This window comes from Talpa occidentalis, unplaced genomic scaffold (genome assembly GCF_014898055.3).
Source record: "Talpa occidentalis isolate TD23 unplaced genomic scaffold, MPIMG_talOcc4v2.1 talOcc4.14, whole genome shotgun sequence".
Classification (NCBI taxonomy): domain Eukaryota; kingdom Metazoa; phylum Chordata; class Mammalia; order Eulipotyphla; family Talpidae; genus Talpa; species Talpa occidentalis.
In genome coordinates this window covers 52,956,428-52,968,460 of record NW_023601433.1, presented here as the reverse complement: position 1 = coordinate 52,968,460, position 12,033 = coordinate 52,956,428, and positions in this window count along the sequence as shown.

Below are 12,033 nucleotides of genomic sequence, written 5' to 3'. Positions count from 1 at the left end.
GAAATATATAACCATAATTATAACCTACTCCTGTTTGTTTGGCTGTCTTTAGCAGGAGAGTCTCAGATCTCTTTAAGAACTTAATGGTAAAATAAGAGGATAATTCCTGGAGATGTGTTGTGAAAGATGTTGAGAGATGAGCTATGGAACCATTTTGAAACAGGGATTTAAAGGCTGTAATGAAGACAGATAGTAATTAAAGGTTCTTGAATTATTTAACAAAGAGGCGAGATTAAGGGAGGCCAGTGCTCCTAGGAAATCTGTGAAGAGCGGTGCGGGAGTTCATTAGTAGCAAGCACCATGCTCTTTGGTGGACCTGGGAAACACTGCCCAGATTCATTTTGGGGAGTGATGGATCTTTAACTACCTAGTAGCTGGGAGTGAGGCCGGGGCCAGCCAGCAGCTGCATGCCCAGACAGATCTTGTTGAAGAGAGTCTTACTGGCACAACTATACCTCTTTGGGGAGGTGAGTGTTTATGGGAGGGGAAGAGGGCTAACACCGGCCTCGTAATTCCCTCCTGCGCAGGATGCTGTGTGGAGGGCTCATGAACTTTCCAGATCCCTATTGGAAAGCTTGAGGATTCCAGTGATTCCTCAGCACAGAGATTATACCCGAATGAGCAGTGAGATTGAACTAGCATTGAAACTAGCCTCCACAAAGTATGCCTAGCACTGGTTTCTCACGGTGATGACAAAGGGAGTAAATCTTCAGGGTGGAAATGAAAGAGTTTGAACATTGGGATAACTCTGCCAAGCTGGAGAACTGGGCACCCCAGCAAGACCAGAGAACTGGGCACCCCCTCATCACCTGGTACAGAGACATCTCTAGGCAGCACAAAAAACAGAGTTGCATGTAAAACTAAATAAGGCAGAGATACCTAACCTGGTATGGTGCATGTCAGAGCAGGGACTAGTGAGGTCTGAGGAGTTAAATTGTGAGGATAGTCTGGTCAGAAAACACCCTGTGGAACTGGAGTTTTCACAGAATAGAGAAGCAAAGAAGAATACTGATGAAAGGGGTCCTCACTCCACTACAGATAATAGAATGGACCCCCAAACACAAGGCAAATTATTAGTGCTTCATTATCACAGCCAAATGGATTCAATGATTATCATTGCCATCAAGAGGGAAGTGGCAGGGTCTCCCTGGTGGCACAAGGGGTTAAGCACAGCACTGTGAAGCTCTGCAGCATGAGTTTGATCCCCAGCTGGCCAGGGAGCTATCCACATAGTGCAGCAGACCTCTACAGACTCGCCTGCTGCTCCCCTCAGCAGTGTATTTCAGTCAGTCTGCCTGTTCTGTTTCCCACTCTGTCTCTGGTGAAGCCTCTCACCCCCGGCGCCTATGGCCTGTACCCCAGTTTTTGTATGCATAAATAAATAAATCTTTTTAAAAAAGATGGGAGTGGCAGCCATGGGAGTGCCTTGATGTGAACCAGTAACATGAGGGGAGGGTATCTCTAGGACATTCATTAAATGAACCCCTGAATTGCCTGCAATTTACAGTGGTTCTTGCTTGGGGATCCACATAGTGGTTATTACTCTGGTTCCAAAGTGAACTTGGCAGTTGAAATAATCTTCATATATGTTCCCTGACTTGTGGGTTAACAGCTATTGTATTTAGGAAGACCACGTGGAGCCTCTAAAACTTTCCTCCCTCAATCAAAACAAGACATCTACACAGCATTTTACCCTGGAGGGGAAAGTTAAAAAAAATACTGCTACCATTAAAGACCTAATGTCATAGGTGTGGTGGTGACCAACATATCTCCATTTACTTCACTAGAAAGACCTCCTCGAAGTCCAGGAAGACCCCACAACGTGATGTTAGCTGCCCTGAAAGCAGCTCGTTACACTGTGATCTCTTCTCCAGATGTCATCTTGGGTATGTAGCACATTCATTCTTTTCCATTTCTACCAAAAAATATCAGAAACAGTTCTCATACCCTTGAAAAGAATAAACATACCCATTTAGAGTCCAGTTTCAGGATTCTGCTAATTATCACATCTTCTGGCAAACATAGTCTATAGAACTTATAGACTTAGTGCTGATTGAAGTGAATAAGAAGTGGCTGGTGCATTGGAGAATCAGTAAGATAAGTGAACTCTAAAAGAGACACATGCATAATGGAAGTGTTTGTTGTTTGGCAAACCAGGATATCCCTACAAAATAAAAACCAATTACTGTGCAGTGTATATTTTATTACCCAGAAATAAGTATAGCACCCTGTTTGGCATCTAAAGCAGTATACTCCACATTATATAAAGCAATGAGACCAGTAGTGACAGTGACCAAGATCAAGGGAGTTCCAGAATGGAGACCAAAAATAAAGGAAGTTGAGGAGCAACAGCCAGGGGCTGTGGTTCTTCCAGTTTTTTCCCTCTTTACTATTTCCCTCAAAAGAGGTGCTCCAGAATCCTGGAAGGATTTCTCCACGTATAAAGCATAGCAGTGCTCATGCAGAGTGCTTTTCAGAAAGGAAGTATTTGCTCCCCAGCTGCACAGGGGGCGTATTGAAGACAGACTTCAATTGCTCCATCTTCTTGGATTGACTCAACTAAAGACAGCTTCCTGAAGGTGTCTCAGATGTGAGCGACTGAATGACAGAGGGGTATGAGAAAGAGCTCTGTATTCTCACTTCAACTTGGAAAATCTCTGGATGTATAGGTTTATCCCATATCCAGGATCTTTTATTAGACTGACAGAGGCTGCCATGAAACTGAATGAAAACTCAACCATCCCTCTTCCCATTTTCCCCAAATCACCTGATTAACTCTCCTTCACACTTCTTCATATTCATCTTTCTTAGAATCTGCTTCCCAAACACAGTTGTCTACTTGCAGGCAATGATGTGCTGGGGGATTCCAGCCTGTAAATTGAGTGATGATTTCCTGCTCATTTCCAGTTTCATGAATACCACTTTCTTCATAAAGCAGAGACATTAAGAAAATACCTCCAATCAAGAAATCTATGAGGTCTTGGCTTAAGAGACCCAGAAAGCCTGAGACTAAGACAACATGCCTCTATGTAAATGAAAGCCTTAGTTATCTAAAGCCAATCTTGAAGCTAAATGGTTGCACAGCCTAAATTATTACTCCCCACTTGTGCAAGTTCTTTTTGATGGTGCAGTCACCTATAAGTGAGATACATTCTGGGGACTGAATCTGTGAGAATCATTAATTACATGAATTCAGAATTGAAGTTTGTACACATTATATAAAGGTGTACTCCAAAGCAATCTTACAACACATGTATGTGTTTTAGAATAAACTTCTTCCAAAGAATCAAATAATCAGTCCCTGCTGAATTTGCATGAATTGGGAAAACTGAAATGTCTGTGATGAGCCCTGATTTATATCTAAAACTAGAAAGATATGTTGTTATGATGAAGACAAAACTTCAACACTCCTTTCATTGGTGTTTTTGCTTATTTGATTTGATTTCCATTTTTCCTTTATTGATAATGTGCCTTGCCACTCTTTATGTACAAAATGACTGCTGTATGAGTGGTGTCATTTATTTATATTAATTTTAAAATACAGCTCAATTTAGAAAGTGTGGATTTAGTACTGAGTAAGTAGAATTAACAAATCCAGTCATTTCAAAGATTGTGAAAGTCAAATGTCAGTTAAATGGAAATATCAGATTTTGCATAATTAATATCTCCTCATTTTTCTTTTTGTTTCCTTCGAAGTATTCAGGCATTTGGTTTCCATATTGACAATTCGGTCACAGTGATTCACAGTGGAGAAAAATTGGAATTTCATTTCCATTTTACTTTCTGTCAAATGCTTAGAAATCAGAATTGAACAGAGTCCTCAAATTCCAGTGTTATGTGTGTTCATTAGCATGTAAAATTCCTTGGAGGGAAAAATTTACCTTCAATACCTGTTATGGAAAACAGTCTGTTTATTAGTTTGTACTCTGGTTTGATGTTGGGAACCCTTAAATTTTTATGCTGCATGTAACCATACATATATTATATTATTATTATATTTACATACATTCATAATAAGTTAGATTTATTCACATACTTTCAAGCAGATTCATTTAGTACCCCTCCCCCACTATTTCAACCTCTGTGAGAGATTTAATTAATGAACATTAGTGAAGCAAAGCATTAAAAATGAGTCATTTTTTAAAGCCCTCATAAAGCAATCTCATATTTCATGTGATTTATTTTAATTTTAAATCATAGTGCTTACACTGGAAAGAGTGAAATAACTTATGTGCACTTGTATATCATTACATTTCAAGTAGTTCAAATATCTTTAAACCTATGATATTAGATATTTCCCTGGAGTCTAATATTGAATAATCATGATCTCTGTTAAAACTATTTCCCCAGTGGCGCAGCGGTTGAGCGCTGGGTTGCGAAGCTGCCCGCAGCCTCTGCAGCACCGCTTGGATCCCCGGTTGCCGGCCGAGGGTCCCGCATGGCGCACAGACCTCTCCTGCCGCCCGCTGCTCCCCTCAGCAGTGTACTTCGGTCCTTCTGCCTGCTCTGCTCCCCGCTCTGGCTCTGGTGAATTCTCTCACCAGAGTGCTTGTGTAAATAAATACATAAATCTTTAAAAAAAAAAAAATACTGTTTCTCAATTTCAATCTTGCACTTAATACAAAACTGAAACTTGGAAAATTGAGTCATGACATCCCCAATCTAAAATCTCAATACTTTATTAAAAAAAAAAAAATGTACAGCTCTATCAAGAAAAAGAAAGAAAGAAAGAAGGAAGGAAGAAGGAAGGAAGGAAGGAAGGAAGGAAGGAAGGAAGGAAGGAAGGAAGGAAGGAAGGAAGGAAGGAAGGAAGGAAGGAAGGAAGGAAGGAAGGAAGGAAGGAAGGAAGGGAATGCCATGGAAACAACAGTGATGGCATCTGTCTGCTCGTATCCCAATCCCTCTTGTCATGGCCACTTCTCTGCCAAAGTCCACCTCAGAGTCTTCTCCTATTCTTATTCAACATTGATGATTAAATTGTTGTCTCCAAACTTCAAAACACAATGTTTTTCAAAGTCTCCAATGCCTTATACTTAGAAAATGATCAAGACTCTGTTCTTAATAATATATGCAATACATATTAATATGTATTACATTATTAATGATACATATTATTAATAACATGTAATATAAATAGTAAATGATACTATGTTCATTTGGCTTCAGGGAAGCATTATGTCCTTTTCCTTGGATTTTTAATTTGAAATGCTCAAGATTGTGCTCCTCCTCCTCCTCTCTACTTCCATGACAGATGGTTACCACTCTTGTGGTTTTGTTAACATCTATGTGCTAATAATCCTAAGTGTATTTTTCTACTCCTACCTTGTTCATGAAGTCTAGAGTCATATATCCAACTATGACAGAGACCAAATCATTCTTTCCATAAATATTACATATCTGAAATATGGATAAATTTGGATGGATAGAGTCACTTAGTTAATTCCAAATGTAAATATTGATGTAATAATACAACCATTTCTTCTAAAGGATAATAATCTCATTTCCAATATTTCCTATTACAAACAAAGAACTATCTTTACACTATTCCAGTAGGCCTATATAAAAATGTAGTCTAGAAATCTAGAATTCTCTAGAAATATTGAAGTGGATTCACTATTTCATTCAGTTTTGATGTTGTTGCAGAATTGTTCTCCCAGGTGATTTTACAAGGTACATTACCCCAACAACCTTTAAGAGTTCCTTTTTCCTGTTCATTGTACTCTTACTGTGTTAATATTCTTTATTGCAAATCCAGTTAATAAGAACCTGACTTCCTTAATTTCTGTTACTATTATTATTATTATTACTAGTGTAATTTTAGCACCTATGATTTCTGCACTCTCAGGTGATGGCCATGCATTGAGGGTTGTTAGAGTTTTAGCTTTAATATCTTCAAATAAAACTTTCTGTATCACATGACTATCAATTTTTAGCACCATTAGTAATCTATGAGTACTATCTTTTTTAAAAGATTTATTTATGTATACAAGAGCTGGGGGACAGGCCAGAGGTGTGGGAGGGTGAGAGGATTCACCAGAGACAGAGTGACAGAACAGGCAGATTGATGGAAGTACACTGCTGAAGGGAGCAGCAGACGAGTCAGAAAAGGTCTGCTGCACCATGTGGGTAACTCCCTGGCTGGCCAGGGATTGAACTTGTGCTGCAGAGGCTGTGGATTGTTTCACAGGCTGCTTCTTAACCCTTTGCGCCACCACGGAGACCTGAGTACTGTTTTTAATATCAATTTTAGATTTTTTTTTCACCTTTGGTTTTTTTCTTTTTCTTTATAAGGGTTTTTTTCTTTTTCTTCATAAAACTAATAGTTTTAGTCTAGTCAGGAAGAATATTAATGCCCAGAAATACCTTCTGGTATCTTTGAAAAAGTTCTCATTTCTAGTTTGTTGAATATAAATGAACTTTAAATTTAGATTAAAATTTAGCAAATAATACTACTAATGAAAATTAAATGCATGATGTGATCAAGAAACTTATCCTTCTTCAAAAAATATTCTAAGAGGACTCCCAGTCTCATGACCATTTTTCCCCCCTGACATAAATGGACATGTGAATTCTGATTTGGAACTTGAGAATTACTATCATTTTCACTCATTGTTCTACTTTTTTTTTTTAAAATCCTTGTTTGAGTGCATCCTTTGTAAGCATAATAGTCATTTATAGAAGACTGTTCCAATAAAATTCCCTCTAATTCCAAAAGGCTTTGAAAATTTATATTTTGAGAAACATTCTAGCCCCTGAAATTATAAGCATTTAGTCTCAAGAAGCTTTCAAAATTTTCAACCTAGTGACTTTTATTACTGGTTTTGAAGGTCCAGGTTAAGAAATCTCATCGTTAACACTAGATAGTGGATGAAGGTCACTGGAGAGAACAGAAAGAACTTTATAAAAAAAAAAAAAGTTGAGAGGACATAATAAATTCTGATCTCAAGTCTGAGTCTTGTTCCCTAGTGTCTCAGGTTTCCCTCTATGAAATAAGAATATTACCAGAAAAACTTCCTATTTGACAATTTTATATCAAATGAGAAAATTTACGTCAACATGCATCAAATGCATCACTATTCAAATGTATTGTAATTGTGTACCTACTGATATTGTTATAAAAGCCTATTTGTAACATAAAACTAATATTCAGAACTTGTCATTTCATTTTGTCAGGTTTCAGACTGGATAAATATCTCATTTCATTATATTTTGCCTACAGTTGACTACTTTTTGGACTAGTGAAAGGCTGGTTTGTTTTAATTATAATCAGTCCTACAATTGTATTTTATAAACACCAGTTCTTGGAAGTGTGAATTCTCAACATTATTGCTAAACTTGAAAAATCATCAAAGTTGGTTTAATTGATGAACCCCTAAAAGATGAAACATGAATTAAATGGAGTCCCTCAAATTTATATTTAGGAAAATTAATGAAAGGCTGCTTATTTAAGTTAATGGTTTATATAAAATCTTACTTCTACATGCTACTTATTTTATTCTAAGAAAAATTACAAAATACATTACTTATAAAACAATTATCACAGGTTTTACACTGCTGGATTGTTGAAATGCCATTCCCATCTAATGTACCTATAATCATTAGTTCAATTAAATAGAAACTTATATTTTGGAAACAAGCACTTGCATTCATTTTGATTAAAAAGAACACAGGTAATATACTCACTGTTCCCCAGGAGAAAATGATTGACTAAGGAAAAACAGTACTACCATGAAATTAAATAACTTTTTTTTCATTTTCACCAAGCTACCGCATAATGCTAATTTGAATGAATTTGTATGTGTGTGTGAGATAGATAGATAGATACATAGATACATAGATACATAGACAGAATGGCAATTTGGGGAAATCCACCTGCATTCCTAAAGGATTTTCATTAACACTAATGAAAGTTGAGAGAATGTAGTAAGTGTTTTGATCTAGAATATAAGACTCAACGTACACATGGACTATCTTATCCTCAACTCAGCAAGGGTACTATTAACTTCCAGGCTAAAACAGGCTGCATATATTTTATGGTTGACATTATAATATGGTAACAGAAATCCAAACATACAAAATGCCATGCCACTGTGTTAAAACCTAAAATTCCATATTTAATATATATTATCCTTTAAAAAATGAGGGAAACAATGGCTGTCATATCATTGGAGAAATACAGCTAGAGCAGGGAAGACTTGGAAATAAAAGTGAAGCTGAGCTAGCATTTTTGTAACTAAATGTGCCTGCTGGTAAGTCTACAGAGTCTACCATGGATAAAAATACAATTTTTTTAAGATTTATTTATTTATGCATACAAGAACTGGAGTACAGGCCAGAGGTGTGGAGGGTGAGAGGATTCACCAGAGACAGAGTGGGGAACAGAACAGGCAGATTGACTGAAATACACTGCTGAAGGGAGCAGCGGGCAAGTCAGGAGAGGTCTGCTGTGCCATGTGGGTAGCTTCCTGGCCGGTGATTGAACTTGAGCTGCAGTGGTTGCGGATAGCTTCATAGGTTGCGTCTTAACCCCTTGTGCCATCAGGGCGGCCCTACAATTTTTTGTTTATGAGCAAAATAACTTTGTCTTGCTGGTCCTGTTGTGAAAATGGAAGGATAAACGTAGTGAACAATGTGAGAAGCAGTAAGAGCAAAGTCCATGACTAACTATGAAAGTTAGTCATATATACCTTGGGCAAGTAACTTCATCTATTTGGACTCAAGTTTCCTCATCAGCATATTGAAGGTTTTGTGGGCCCAATGCCCAACTGTTTCTATTATTCATAGATCAAATATGAATAAAACTGGCTGCTTTGAAGAATGATATTTAATAATATAAAAGTTAATCCTCTGAAATTAAAATAGTTGCAGAAACAACAAAATATATTTTCTTTCTTGATTTTGGCTTCGCTAACTGGTTCTTCTGAGAAAAGATTATTGCAACAAATCTAATAAGCATTATGCAATATTTAAAGCTTAGATTATTGTTAATTTGAGTTTAAATTTTTTATATGTGCACCAAGCCAAGAAAACCTCTAAGGAGCCAAGATTGTCTAGAAATAGAGAAAGAGTTGAGGCCTTCCTATGTAATATGTCTCCTCCTAAGATGTGGCTCCGTTGCTGTGTCTCTCAGACAAAGCAATTCAGAAAATCAAATTGTTTATTCCAAGAATGTGTCTTTAATGATAAGTTCATTACTATGCCTGTATGTTGAGTATATCATCAAATAACTACAGTAGCTTCTCAAATTATGTCATTTCATTATAGTTTTGATAAAAACCCCAGCTGACATTCTCAAAACTAAGTCATTTGAGTACTTGTTTTAATTATACTTTATTTCATTTAACATCACAGTTTCCAAGAACAAAATGAGGATAAGGACTTACTATAGACTTACATAAAAGCTAATACGCACTTCCTCAAAAGTCTACCAGAATACAGAGCCTTGGTAAATCAGAACCACAAAAATGTATATAAAGCAATACCATGAAGAAAATGAAATGATAGTAAAACAATCAAGTTTTCCAATGTTCTAAACCTCAGTGGAAGTGAGTGCTTGACAGAAGAATAACGGAAAAGAGATTACTGCTACTTCAAGACCCAATGCGATGCAACTACTCTATTTTTCATCCTAGTTTCTAGATTTATATTGTTAATAATATATTACTGTGAAATTTTCACAGATAATAATTAGGTTCAGATTTTTAATAGGGCTCAATTTTTAATTATTATTCTTTAATAGTAAAAAATGCATGTTGTGACTTGTAGTGTAATCAATAAAAGAAAAAAAATGTAACCAATTACTAGAGTGAAAAAATGGAACACCTAAAAGCAATATAGGAGGAAGGAAAGAAGGAAGAGTGATAAGGACATAGAAGAAATAGAATATAGAAGTAAATAATCAGTGCAAATCCAAATACTTTAGTGAATTTGCTAACTTTAAATACATGGAATATTCTAGTGCAAAGATGATTCCTCCATGGCTGGCAGCTGGCTTTGGGGCCATTCTTACTTGCAGGTATTGGGACTCCTTGGTGAATCAGACCACTAGACTGAAATGGTAAGAGCCCCACTGTGATGAAACTTGTGATATTTGGGTAAACTGAGTCATGAAACTGTGCCCCTGTATTGAAGAACGGGACACAGGTCCATGAACAGTCACAGGGGTGAGTAGCAGCGTGATCCCCCAGCTCAAAGCTGTGAACCTGACCCTGAAGAACACCAAACCCGCACAACAGGAAACACTGAGTCTCTTGAAAATAGCATTTGGTCTTTTCTTCTGGCATATAGGTTACCTCTGGATATGCTATCTGTAGACATCACATCTCAGATTAAGTGAAGGAATGGGTGTCTTGCCAGAAGAGACCAAGGCCAGGTAGCACAGGTCCCAGGCAGTAAAGGTGACTATTCTAGGGATGAGCCATTTGGGTCCTTTTTTGTGCAGGTGATCTTATGTCAGTTTTTTTTTAGAAGATATTTTATTTTGCAGTGTTAATATTTGCAACATCTCAGAAATGATATTCATTGCAATTTGAATTTACAGTGAAAATATCTTAAGTGTTACCTTTTTTATGTCTTTTTATTGTCTTAATTACTATTTTTTTAATTTTATATATTTTTTACATCATTTTTGCACCCCCATGTTTACAGCAGCACTATTTACAACATACCTGTTGTAAATAGCTATGGAAACAACCTGTGGAAACAACCCAAATGCCCAAAAATTAGATGACTGGATCAAGAAGATGTGGCCCATCTACACAATGAAATATTACTCAGCAATTAAAAAAGATAAACTCATGCAATTTGCAACAACATGGATGGAGCTGGAAGGAATCATGCTCAGTGAAATATGCCAGAAAGAAAAAGAAAAATACCAGATGGTCTCACTCATAGCAGGAATTTAGAAAACTTATGTCAGTTTTTAATAGAAAACATAATCATTTTTGGAGTGTCTAAACAACAATGAGATGCTCTTTGCAGAAGACATTTAGATATAAGCATATAGGACAATTTAGAGAAAAGGACAGAAAAGGGTTTCATGCGCAAGCACTAGTACAAAGCACACTGATGTGTGTACAGTGTTTCAGACAGACTGAAATTTAAGTCAAGAAGTCCTACTTGACATGCTATGATAAAAGGTTGACATAACGATTCAAATCTTCTTTGCATTAAATGGTATATCCTCAAAATTTATAAAATGTACAGAGAAAATATGACAGAAAACTTTTAGAAAATTTATGACAAATCCCCAGAGAGGCAAGAGAAGGAGCTGAATCAATACAACAAAGAAAATATTTTACAGAGAAAAGTCACCAATATGAAAATAAAGAACTCTTGGAAGGTAAACTGGCACTACTGCTTACTGTAACTGCTGTACGCAGAAAATTGTAGTAAGGAAATCCCTCACAAAGAATCAGCTGTCCAAATAATGGGTAATAGGAAAGAAAATAAAAGATTAGAGGTTAATCCAGAGACTCCAAATTCAGTTAGGAAGAATTCTAAAAAGGCAGAATCAAGAAACAATGAGAATTTATCAGCAATTATCAAATATCAGAGAACATTTCTTAGAACTAAATACTTTCTTTTCCTTTTTTATGAATAATTTATTTTTATTTTTATTTTTTACATCATTGTTTAGTCCCCATAAAATTCCCACCACCAGTTCACCTGTGAATCATCACCTTACTCCCTTGTGCTCCTCTCTTCCCTGTTTTGAGCCCTTTTCCTCCCACTCTTTGCAGAATGTCTCTGATTTATGGTTGCCTGCTAGTTTTGTTGTTTTATTGTTAATTTTGTCCTGATCCATTAATTAGTTCCCCTATATTCCTCCTATTAGTGAAAGCATTTGATATTTTTCTTTTTCCTTCTGACTTATTTCACTGAGCATGATCCCCTCTAGCTCCATCCATGTTACTGAGAATGGCATTAATTTATCTTTTTGATTACTGTATAGTATTCCATTGTGTATATACACACCGCATCTTCTTGATCCTGTCATCTATTTTGGGGTATTTGGGTTGTTTTCTAAATTGA